The following is a 13,213-nucleotide window of genomic DNA, read 5'->3' on the forward strand; positions in this document are numbered from 1 at the left end:
TCAGCTCAAACCCAGGTTGGGCCTGCTTCTGAGTTGTCTATTCGGTCTTTGGACTCTGTCTACTCTATGTTAAGAATTTCTCATCTGGATGCTGTAACTTTGGACTAAGGTCTGATACCACAAGCAGACGCCCATCGCACCTCCTGGTCTGTTGGTCTGCACATGTTCATTCTTCAGAAAGTTGTTGGCTATTCTTGGATCTTTGTGGTTTTCATTTGGGATTTAATCAGCCGACTCAAAGTTCCTTGGAAAATCCTCCTGGGATATGAACGTGTGTGTTTGCCTGTGTGCATGCCATAACACACACGGCTCACAAGCAAACCCATGCATACAGAGGCCAAAAAAAGGATGTTAAATATCTTTCTCTCTTACTCTTCAGTTATTTTATTTTATCTCAAGATAGGGTTCTCTGCGATCCCTGAGTGTCCTGAAACTCTGTAGACCGGGGTGGCTATAAACTCAAGAAATTCATCTGCCTCTTGGGAATAAATACCTGTTCCACCGTGCAGGGGCCCTAGAAAAGGTTTTGTGATGGCTCATCAAAGACTGAACTGGCCTTAGTGTATCTGATTCCAGCTCCCAAGTTCTTTCTGCCTCAAGTTGCCTCCTCTCTCCCGCTCCACTCATTGGTTCAACATCCGTTAGCCTTCACTATGTGCCTCCAAGAGATTCCGAAAATGTTATTCATTTAGTGTTTGCGTGTGGGTACATGCATGTCATGGCATGCATACTGGGACAATGTGGAATCAGTTGTCTCCTTCCAGTCTGCGTGTCCTAGGGATTGAACTCAGGTCCTTAGTCTTGGCAACAAGTGCCTCTACCTGCTGAGCCATTTTGCTCGTCCTATCCCAAAAGATTTTTTAAAAAAAAGCCAACATGGATTTATAAACTATTAGAAATATAGAAAATACAGTTCACGGGCTAGAGAGATGGCCCAGTGGTTAAGAGCACTTGCTGAGTTTTTAGAGGACCACTGTCTTTTCAACACCCTCAGTGGGCAACTCACAATGGCCAATGTCCCCATTCCAGGGGATTGAACACTGGCTTCAGGCCTCAGTGGGTGCCCACATACATGTGGTACACAAACAGAAACACAGATAAAAATATTTTTAGAAAAAGAAAGCAAATACAGTCCGGAGTGTCTCATGAGGACCATTAGCATCCAGAGGCATTTCTTCGCTGTCCCCAAAGATGGCTATTGACAGCAAATGTCCAGCCTCTACCTGTTAGATGCCACTAGCCACCTTGCTCCTACTGGGCCTACCTACTAAGCATGTATGCAGCTTCTGACAGATGTCCAAGGGAGGGTAGGTAGAAAGCCACTACCTGAGAATCACAGTGTGGGTCCAGGCCTCCTTATAATACCTAACTTATTCCCATAGATACCACAGTCTTAAATGTTTGGGAACAATATTTTATTGCTTTTATATTTATTTTTATTTGTGAGTGTTTTGCATGCATGTATGTACCTGCTTTTTATCAATAGAGAACAGAAGAGGGTGGTGGGTCCCCAGAAACTAAAATTTGAGCTGGGAAATGAACCTAGGTCCTGTGCAAGAGCTCACTCTTAAGTGCTGAGTCATCTCTCCAGCTACACACACACACACTGTGTGTGTGTGTGTATATATATATACACACACATATATGAATGTAATGTATATATTCATATATAAGAATATATAATTTAAAAAATAGTTTTTTATAAATTTAATTTTTAAACCTTATCTGTTTAAAGATTTATTTATTTTATTTATATAAGTACACTGTAGCTGTCTTCAGACACACCAAAAGAAGGCATCAGATCCCATTACAGATGGTTGTGAGCCACCACGTGGTTGCTGGGAATTAAAATCAGGACCTCTGGAAGAGCAGTCAGTGCTCTAACCACTGAGCCATCTCTCCAGCCCTGAAGCACATATTACTGTTGCTTTGACCCGTAAGGAGCCATTTTAGCATTGATAAGAAACATCGGTGGGATCTGACCAGCAGCAAGGGGCTAGCCTAGCTACTCAGGAACTGAGGCTGGACACTGGGTGGGGAGTCAGAAGCCCTGCCCTCTTGGTCTGGTTTGCCATGTCTCACCATAAGACAGACTCTCCTCTTTTCTGGGCTCCAGTTTCCCTCGCTGTGTAGGAGGGCGCGTTGGGTCAGCTGATATCTGAGGGGCGGGTATCCATAGACAGTGGCTACCATGGGACCTGGCTGAACTCATGAGTGCTAAGCAAAGGAAACCAAAGCAAGGGGTCTGGCTTATCTCTCATTTGTGTACATGGAAGTCCTCCCCTGACTCATGCTCACACACAAAACTTACTTGGCTTTGCCCTCAGCTGCGCATACCTCTTCACCCTCTCTCCCTCCCGAGCACTCACTTGCAGCTGAACTTTAGCTCAGGGCCTTGAGAAATTTCCTCCTTCCTCCAGCTCAGTGGCTCTGGGCTCCCATGGGTTTCTTGGGCCCAATTCGTCTCGGTCACCAGGGATTCCTTGCCCAGTCTAAATGACCACAGCTGTACTTCCAGCTGTCCCCGTCCCTTTCTCTCATCTAATGGCTTCTCCGTCTTTCTTTCCCCTACAGTGGTCTATGGACTGCAATGTTCATTCGCGCATGCTCTCGGGCGCAGGCTGCTCTCTGCCGTTCATCCTTTCCCTTGTCCCTCCCTGGGTCCCCTCTCTCATTCCTCTCATGCTCCCCTGTTTACATCAGTCGTTCTCCCTCCCTCTACCCTGCTCGCCTTCTCCCCTCCTTTCTGACTCCCTTTTACGCTCCTCATGCTAACTGCTTGCTTTGATTGTCTCTGTCTCTCTGTCTCTTTGTTTCTGTCTGTCTCTGTCCCCGTCTCTCTCTCCCCTTTCCACACACCCTGCCCCTTGCTTGCTCTGCAGAAAACTTCTGCACTACTCAAGTCTGGCTGGCTCAGTCAGTGTGGAGGTTCCTGTGGCATCCGTTGGAGGGGCCCCGGGTCACTGTGTTTCCTCCCAGGGGTGACTTGGCAGTGATAGGCTGTTTCCTCACTTCTGCAATTTCCAGACCACAACACAGAGGCTGGACGCTGAGGCTCGGACCCGGAGCGACACGCAGAGCCTACGGCTGAGCTCCTATAGGTAAGGAGGGTCCCCGTCTGGCTGGGCTAGGGAGAACCCTACACAGATCGCCTCAGGAGGCCAAAGTCATGCCCCAGGTCATACTAAGGTAGATGGGTGGCTGGGTTTTTTAGGAATTCTGGCATCTCTCTGAGGCCAAGCTTCATGTTCAAAAAGAGCTTTTTTTTTCTTTCTGTGCAGCAGGCTAAATCCAGGACCATACACGAGCATGGCCACTAACCCTCCTTTTACTTTTTATTTGCTTATCGTGTGTATTTGTGTGTGTCACGGTGCACATGTGTGAGTCAGAGGGCAGATTGTGGGAGTCCGTTCTCTTCTCCTGATTCTTCAGTTCTCAGGCTTAGCAGCCAGATGTCTCTACCCACTGGGCTATCTCACCAACCCTGACTTTTATTTTACATCAAGTTCTTTCAAACTGTCGAGGCTGGCTTTGAACTCACTGGACAGCACAGACAAGCCTTGGATTATTTTATGTGCATGGGTATTTTGTAGGCTCACTGTGTGCATTCCTGGTGCCTTGGAGTCAGAAGAGGGGGTCAGACCCCTGGAACTTAAGTTTGAGATTGTTGTGAGCTACTTACAGGAGGCGATGGTGAGGAGGGGAGGCAGCTGTTTGGAGCTCTGTGAGCAGACCACCATTTGCTTTACTTGCTGTGTGACTTTATCCAAGTTATATACCCTCTCTGTGCATAATTAATGTCATCTCCCCAGCAGGCTTTCCTGGGAGGGTGAGTTAAAGGGCCTGGGATGGGGCTGGATCCCCGGGACCTCACCCATTCCTGCGTTTCCCCAAAGTGATGACAACTGGGTGGTTGGTATAAATGACTAGGCCCATGAATGGTCACCACGTTAAATCTCCGGTGTTGGGGACAGAGGCCAGTGTAGTACTGGCTATCTCTCCCTGACAGGAAGCCTTGGGGTGAGATCAGAGCTGCTGGCCAAGGACTTGTGGGATCCTGAGGGATAAAGGATCGGGGTAGAGGGGGGATGGTGACTGTCAGAGAAGAGGGAACATTTTCCTCTGTGTACCCAGCCAGAGAGAAAAAGAAGGAGATGACTGGCCTTTCATCCTTAGGTCTTGCTTATAATCTGCGACTGTGGGCCATTGAGTAGAGTCGATTTTCTCCTTTGCGGTTTCAAATTCTGACTTTGTAGGTTTGTGGGAAGATGAATTAAGAAAGTGGAGGACATGCTTTGCTGAGCACGAACAGGGGTGTCCCCGTCAATGCTCACTGGCGTCTTAAAGAGGAACCGTTGCTTGTTTATCGCCTCTTCTCCTAGTTAGCGGGGCTTAAAACGGGCACAGCAATAGGCACTGAGCTGGGTTTGGTGGGCACATCTGCCGTCTCAGCCCTCCAGAGGCAGAGGCAGTAAGATCAGCTCAAGGTTAGCCTTAGCTACATAGCAAGTTGAAGGCCAGCGTGGACTACATGAGACCCCAACGCCTCCCTGATATATGCTAAGTAGATGAAGAGATAGTATCACCAAAACTGTACTTCTTTTGGGTGGACAGTGAGTCACCGGCCAGCTCTGTCCTCACCCTAGAAACCTTGGGTCATTCCATCCGGTCAGTGAAGGCTTGGGCAAGAGAGCCACAGTCCCAGGCAGTACCGACCAAATGTGCCTCATGGACAAGTTTTCCTCTTGATTGATGAGATGTGATGACCCCTGGCATGACAGCTGTTTTATCTTTTAAAAAAGTATGTTAGTATATATTCATCCATCCATGTATGTATGTATGTATGTATGTATGTATGTATGTATGTATGTATCTACCTATCTATCTATCTATCTATCTATCTATCTCTCTATCTTACAGCTTCCCTTCCCTCTTCTTCTCCCAGTTCCTCCCCATCTGTTTGTCCTTTTATGGGAATCAGAGACAGCCCCACTCTTGGCCTGCAGACAGGTCTTACTGAAGGCCATTGACCCCCCTCCTTTTCCATACAGGACCCCTCAGTAGATGGAGGTTGGGCTCAGGATGGGATGAGGACCAAGCTAGAGTCTAGGAGCACAACTGGATGAGCTCCAGGGGACAGGCATCTTCCCAGAGAGTGGACTCAGTTCCTTAGATCAGAGGCTAGCCCTATGCACAGCTGCTCTGAGCAGCCACTTAGAATCATGATGAGGGTGGCAGACCTTCCGTGTATAGTTTGGGGGGCCCGTGGGTGTTCGGCTCTTTGCAGAACACTTGAGCTGGCTGGGCCAGGAAATACGTCAGCCATTTGTGCAAAGTCCATTTCAATTTACCAAGTAAGTGTGTTACCTTTTTCCAAACATTCCGTCTTCCACCTCCTGTGAGCTCACCCCTCGTTGAGGCTGGCAGGGCACCCCAGTTGTCAGATTAAAAACCCTGGGGCGAGAGATTCTCTCAGGGTGGGGGGTAACCCCACTGAGACTGGAGTCCTGCTCCCCTGGTTCCAGTGACTGTGCTTCCCTCCTGCCCCCCTGAGACCTCTTCCCAATGATTTGGTTGGTGTGGCACAAGGTGGATTTGCCCCTTATTAGTAGGAAGTACACTGAGAGGACTCTGGTAAGGGAGCTGAGCTTCCTTGGCCACCAGAACTACCGTTACCAGTGTGAACCTTGAAAGTGCTGGCAGCCTCTTGTCCTTCTGGTTTGCTAGTGCTTACTTGCAAAAAGATCAAAATCCTGATGACCAGGGAGATCAGACAGCTGGTCTGGACACCATGTTGGCACTCTGGACAACCTTGGGATGTTTGTGATGACAAGTCTGTCAGTTGCCATGACAGAGCTGGACCAATGCCCAAAACAGAAAAGAGGAAGAGAAGAAAGGACACCAAGGTTCTTGGAAATCTTTTTCCTGGAAGGGTTTGAAGACCACAGTTTCACCCCCTCTCCCCAATATTCCAGCCCTAGTAAAAACTCAGATCCTAAGCCTGCTGGGAGAGGTAGACCTGACCATTGCATACACTTCCTTTCTGTTCCTAGAACAATCTAGTAATTTGTGAATGGTATTGCGTGGGGAAAAGAGTCTGTAGATTTGCTAACAACATCCTGTACATAGGAAGACTTTGATTTTATTTATTTATATCTATTCTTCTATTTTATTGAGATAGTATCTTGTGCACTCCAGGCTGGCTTCCAACTTGCTATGCAGATCAGGCTGGGACTTGAATTCTTGACCTTCCTACCAAAATGCTGGGATTATAGGCTTGTACAAATACATGTGGCCCTACAAAGGTTTTTGTTGTTCTGATTGGTTGGTTCGTTCTCACTGTTCCAGAACTTGCTTTGTAGACCAGATTGGCCTTAAATTCAGAGATCTGTCTGCCTATGTCTCCCCAGTGGGAGTGCTCAAAGGTGTGCGTGTGCCACCACTACCCACCTCCTAGAAAGGGTTTAATTCTCATCATTTGACATGTGAGGAAAGGAAACTTAGCCAGACATGATGGGCCACATTTAAAATCCAAGAACTTTGGAGGCGGAGGCAGGGGCATTGCTGTGAGTTTGAGACCAGCCTTAGATATAGATGGAGACCCTGTCCCAGTAAATACATAAATAAGTAAAAAGAGGGTGGGAACAAGGGCTCAGTCGAGCCCGTTGTCCATCTTACATTCATGAGGATCTGAGTTTGACCTTCATGCAAAAGCTGGTCATAGAGCCCAAACCTTTAATCCTGGTGCTGGAGATGAGACAGGTGTTGCTGGGGTTCACTGGCAAGTTAGCCTCCCTACTCACAGAGACACCCTGTCTCGAAAGACAAGGCATACTGAACCTGAGGAACAACACTCTGAGGAGCTGACTTCTGATCACACACACACACACACACACACACACACACACACGTGCACATGCACACTCATACACACAGATACACATACGCAGACACACACACACAGTACACAGTCACCACACAGAGATACACAGACACACACATAAAGACACACATACTGACACAACAAATACACACAGACACATACAGACAGTCGCACAACATATATACACACACATTCACACACACAGATGTACACACAGACATACACACACACACACAGCTTCATACACACACTTTCATATAATATACACAGTCATACCTGAATCAAGGTTGGGAGGGTTGCTAGCAAAAAGGAAAACTGCTAATTCTGTTCCTAGCCCTGGGACCCGGCCCTCAGCGAAGATCCCCATTCTTCAGTCTGTAATTCTGTTAGCGTAAGGCCATGACTGTGGGGAATCTGGTCCAGAGTCTTCATGGATATTTGATCTCCATATTTGGCCTCAGTTCTCACATCTGGAGAAACAGCACTGAGAGCACTTCTGAGGGGATTCTATGAGGGTCCGGCCACCATGGCTGCCCCAGCCAGGACACAAATGTGAGGCAACAGGGACCCAGAACAGGAGGTAACCCGTTTATTTATTGAGCACCTACTATAAGCTCAACACTTTCCTCTTATTTTCCTGTGTGTGTGTGTTACACATGTGCTGTACATATGACTTTCTCTAAAAATAGAAGAGCTTATTTTAAAGTTATATTTACACTATATTTATTCTCTTCATCAGGTGGGTTCTGTGGATGGAACTTGGGTCTCTAGGTTTGATGTATTAACAGCTGAGTCATCTCACTGGCCCTAGCAGACCATTTTCTTTAATCCTTGAAGCAATCCTAGGAAGTGGGTTTGTGGGTATTCCAATTTTTCAGGTGAACTAGAAAAAACACCATCGGAGGAAGTTTGTTCTAATCTGTATTTTGCAGCTAAGGCTAAGAAAAGAAACAGTTTGTTCAAAGACTGTGCAGCTATGAAATTTGGGTCATGCAATTTCAAGTTAAGAATATATAACCTGGCTGGAAGGTGGTGGCCTATGCCTTGACACAGGCAGATTTCTGAGTTCAAGGCCAGTCTGGTCAACATCGTGAGTTCCAGGACAGCCAAGGCTAACCAGAGAAAGTCTGTCTTGAAAACCTAAATTAAACCAACCAACCAACCAACCAGCCAACCAACCAACCAAACATACAAAATTCACACAACGTGGGCCCGAGAGATGGCTCAGTGGTCAAGAGCATGTACTTCACCTCCAGAGGACCAGAGTTAATTTAGAGTAACCATGTCAGGTGGCTCACAACAGCCTGGAAACCCTAGCTCCAGACCAGAGCCTCTGTGGGCACTGGCATCCACGTGTACACAGACTGACACATAATTAAAAGTAATAAATGACACATCTTAAAAGAAAAATGATGAACCTCCCACCCGACACCTTAAAAAAAATGCACAGCATACTTTCAAATCTGCCATTTCTTAGGCCTGTGTTAAGTCCTTCTTTTCTCTTCAGTGTTGGGGAGTCCACCTGAGACCCCACACTTGCTGGGTAAGTGCTTCACCCCTGGGCTCCAGCTCCAACCCTCTTCTCAGTTTTTAAATTTTAATTGGTTAATTAGAAGCAGCATCTAGCTGGCTCCCGCTCTCACGGCCGTTGCAGTCCATTGAGCTCCATAGAGACAGCTCCGGGGTAAGGGAGAACTGGACGGGCACTGGGCGACTTTGTGCCTAATGGAGGAAAATCCACTAAACATGGGCAAAGGAGATTCTAAGAAGCCGGGAGGCGAAATGTCCTCACATGCATTCTCTGTGCAAACCTGCCGGGAGGAGCACAAGAAACACCCGGATGCTTCTGTCAATTTCTCAGAGTTCTCCAAGAAGTGCTCAGAGAGGTGGAGGACCATGTCTGCTAAAGAAAAGGGGGAATTTGAAGATATGGCAAAGGCTGACAAGGCTTGTTATGAAAGAGAAATGAAAACCCACACCCCCCTAAAAGGAAGACTAAAAAGAAGTTAAAATACCCCAATGCACCCAAGAGGCTTCCTTGGCCTTCTTTTTGTTTTGAATACCACCCAAAAATCAAAGGCGAGCATCCTGGCTTATCCATTGGTGATGTCACAAAAAAACTAGGGGAGATGTGAAACAACACACACACACACACACACACACACACACACACACATATATATGAGTATATTGTAGCCTCCTTCAGACACACCAGAAGAGGGCATCAGATCTCATTACAGATGGTTGTGAGCCACCATGTGGTTGCTGGGAATTGAACTCAGGATCTCTGGAAGAGCAGCCAGTGCTCTTAATCACTGAGCTATCTCTCTAGCCCTAGTTTTTTTGTTTTTAATAAAAAAAGGATATATATTTAATTTTTGTGTATGTTACATTTTTTTTGCTTATATGTACCACATGGATGCAGTACCTATAGTGGCCAGAAGAGGGCAGAAATCCTCTGAAACTGCAGTTACAGATGGTTGTAAGCTGCCGTGTGGATGCTGGGAAGGGTTTCTGGAAGAGCAGCCAGTGCTCTTAAGTGCCGAGCAATTTCCCCAGCCCCGTGCCTGGCTTTTCCTGTGTGTGCATTCAGGTGTGAGGGAACACATACTCATTCGTGTGTTAGTAGAGACCATGGGTCAGTACCAGAACGTCTTCGATTTCTCTCCACCTTACATTTTGGTAGGGCCTGCGCTGACCCTGGATCCTATCACTTCAGCTGCGCTGGGTGGTCAGTAAGCTTTGAGGACCCACCGCTCTCCATCCCCCTGGGGCTGCGGTTATAGACGCACGCAACCCTTTACGTGGGCGATGGGGACTTCACTCAGGCCCTTAGCCACAGACCCACCTCCCTAGACCCGAGTATTATTTTTGGTGGAGGTCATTCTAGTGGCTGTACGGTGGGTTGGTTTCACTTTGCACTTCTGTGATGATGGCTGCTGTCACACGCTTGTGATCCAGCTGTATCTACTTTGGATAAGTGACCAGGAGTAAAGTCTGTCCTTTCTTCCCTTTTGTGCTCTGCAACGTAAGAATCAAACTTGGGGTCTCGGCTCAGTTGTTTTTGTTGTCGCTTTGAGACAGCTCTGTATAGCGTAGATTGGCCTGGAATACAAGGCAAGCCTCCTGCCCCAGCGTCCTGACTGCTGAAGATACAGGTATGTGCCATTATGGCCAATTCCTCTATCCCCAACCCCCTGGCAGAGCAGTCAGTGCTCTCAGCTGCCGAGTCCTCTCTCCAGTGCCTTTTCTTTCTTAATCCTACATTCTCTCCTGGAACAGCAGGTGTCTGTCTCATCTAGAAAAGAAATAAGTCCATTTTACAAAGCTGATTTGTGCAGGATATATGCTCCCCCAGGTAAGAACAAATGCCTGAGACTTCCCTAGTGAAGATTGGCCAGTGTCCCAGGTTTAGGTGGGGGGGGGGCTCAAGTTCTTCTCCAACACCTCAACCAAGAAAGGAGTGCTTGGGTCCAAGTGTGGAAAGTATGTGTGTTTCCTCTCTCTCTCTCTCTCTCTCTCTCTCTCTCTCTCTCTCTCTCTCTCTCTCTCTCTCTCTCTCTCTCTGCCATTCCTCATCCACACCGTGTTGGAAAGAGATTGGAATGAGGTTGCGCATGTCCAATTTACAGTTTATAAATATTTAGACATTTCTACTTTTGCCTGCAGCAGACTCCACAAAGTAACAGGGCTGGATTACTGGTGACCTCAGCTTTCCATCCCAGTGTCTCTGTGGGAGTAATAACCAGCACATTTTTTTCTTCTGCCCAATTCCTGATGCTTCTGCCTCTGTCCTTGCTGGGAACCCTTTCCTTGGGTTCCGAGGGAGCTGCCTGTGTTTGCACGTTTGCAGTGGGTGTGTGTTAGAGAGCCAGGGTTCTTTGGTTTCACTAATATGCATGGTTTACCCCACCTCCATCGGAGGACTGGGCCTGGGCCATTGGTTGGGCTTCGACCCTCAGGGAACTGTGCCCAAGTTTTAAATTGAGTGGTTCAAACCTCTTCCTTCTTCTAAATGTCTGTGCAGTCCATCAGCTTGATTTTCCAAATCAAATTACTTTTATAAATTATTTTTTTAATAGAAAGAAAGGTTTATTTCTCACATTGCAAGGGGCAACAGGCTGGGCCCCACCCACAGACTAAGGGTTGAGGAGTCTTCCAGAGCTTTTGAAAGTTGTGTTGGCAGGCTCCAGAGACTCTCTGGAGCTGGGGGAGGGGAGCTGGTATGTGGGGAGAGCCCTTGTGTTTCTGGATAACCATAGTTAGTTCCTCTGGGAGAGGAGGGAAGTCCTGGCCAACCGGCCTTAGGTATGTTTTAGTCACTTTGTCATCTTTGGGCATTGTTAGAAGTGTGAGATTTATTTATTTTTGTTTATTTATTTTTGTTTTGTTTTGTTTTTTTGAGGCAGGGTCTCTCTACATAACCCTGGCTGTCCTGGAACTCCCTATGTAGACCAGGCTTACCTTGAACTTACAGAGACCCACCTGCCTCTGCCTCCCCAGTGCTGGAATTAAAATCATGCATCGCAATGCCTATCTTGATGTCTGGTGCTGGGGATCAAACCTAGGGGATTCTAAATCAGACTTGTAGTATTCCACCCACTGAGCTATATACTGGGTGGGCTCCGGTGGAAGAATTTTCACAGGACAAGTTCAGAGAGTCAAGCCCCTTGACTAAGGTCTTTATGCCTGGGGAGACCCCGTTCTTCCCAGTCTATTTTATTCTTAGTTTGCCCCCCCCCGAAAAACTGACATATTACCTTTTTGACATTTACCATGAAATTGTCAGTGGCTTAGTGGTTTCATTTATTCCTGGCCACAAATACTGGGAATAAAGAAATAAAAATGGCTTAGTCTTTGCTTTCAGGAAGTCTTTGCTTTTCATCCTGGTGAGGAAACAGGCATAGAAATCAAAGTCTAAGCCAGACATGCCTTTAACCCATGCACTCAAGCCCTCAGGAGGCAGAGACAAGTGAATCTCTGTGAGTTCAAAGCCAGTCTGGTTTACTGAACGAGTTCCAGGACAGCCAGGGCTACACAGAAAAATCTTGTCCTGAAAGACAAAACCAAACCAAACCAAAGTGAAAAGAAATCAATATCTAAAGCATATGGTAAGCTAGGCACAGTGCTGTAGGTTTGTGGTCCCAGCAAATCTGAATTTCAAGTTCGATTCCTGCCCGGGTAAGTTAATGAGACCAGAAGAGCTAAAGGAGAACTTGGGGGTACACCTGGAGTACACCCCAGACATAGAATACTTGGTCAGCATATGCAAGGCCCTTTTACTCCTACTACAGAAAGACAGCTATAGTGAAGCATTACGTAGGTTGATAAATAAAACGTCGGCACTTCTTTTAGCAAACCCAGTGAGTGCCTTGTTCACCTAGCCACAGGCTTTCTCAGTGGGTCTGTGCAGGCACGACACATGACAGGGCCCACCAAGCCATGAGCTGGTCCTCTGACTCGAGATTTTTCTAGAGATAGTCACGGGCATCCCCCTAACTGGAGCCAGACCCAAGAGGAGGAAGGGACTTCCTGTGTGGGTTGGGGGTAGGGACAAGATTTCCCAGAGATACAGAGTGAGTGCCACAGCTGCCCAGCTGTGGCTCTGTAGCCAGTCCCTACCCTTCTCAGAGAATTAGGCCAGATGTACTTCCCACCTCAGGAACCCCCCGCCCCCAGTCAGGGGGTTCAGCAGGGCAGAGAAGAGGACCAGACAAAGGGGCTGAGACTATGGGGGCAGGCACATGCACATTTTCTCATCTCTGGTATGTCTTTACTGACTGAAGGTCTCAGAGACCCCTGGAGGTGGTGGCATACACCTTTAAACCCAGGCAGAGGCAGGCAAATCTCTGTGAGTTCGAGGCCAGCCTGATCTGCAGAGCAAGTTCCAGGACAGGCAGGGCTACACAGAAAAACCCTGTCTGGAAAAAAACAAAGAGTGGTTAAGAGTGCTTGCTATCCAAGCATGAGACTATAAGTTTAGACTCCAGCACCAATGATGTGGACCTCACAGACAGTGAAAGTTGGAGACAGGAGGATTGCTGGCCTTGCTGGCTACGAGAAGAGCTGCAAACCAATAAAAACATCAACAGCAAAACTGTGTCTCCAGGTTTGGCAAGAAGTGAAAGAGGACCCCAACAGCCCCCACAGGGGAGTGTACACACACATGTGCACATGCACTATACACACACACACATTCTCTCTCAGTCACTCACACACACACACACACACACACACACACTGACACCCCCAAAACAGAAATAAGCCTACAAATAAATCCTCACCCATGAATGCATATTTGTAAGCAACCCTAACGAAACTTGGTAGCTT

General features: G+C 47.3%; 1 protein-coding gene across 1 annotated transcript in view; it reads left to right on the forward strand.

Annotated features, from left to right (window-relative positions):
- The first annotated feature begins 3,048 nt into the window (after window positions 1-3,048).
- Window positions 3,049-13,213, forward strand: part of PTAFR (platelet activating factor receptor) — a 16,522-nt gene continuing 6,357 nt past the window's right edge. Inside the window, exon 1 of the mRNA XM_080921030.1 lies at window positions 3,049-3,101. The gene's annotated coding sequence lies outside the window, so the exon portion shown is untranslated. The remainder of the gene's footprint in view (window positions 3,102-13,213) is intronic.

This window comes from Micromys minutus, assembly GCF_963924665.1.
Source record: "Micromys minutus genome assembly, chromosome: 9".
Classification (NCBI taxonomy): Eukaryota; Metazoa; Chordata; class Mammalia; order Rodentia; family Muridae; genus Micromys; species Micromys minutus.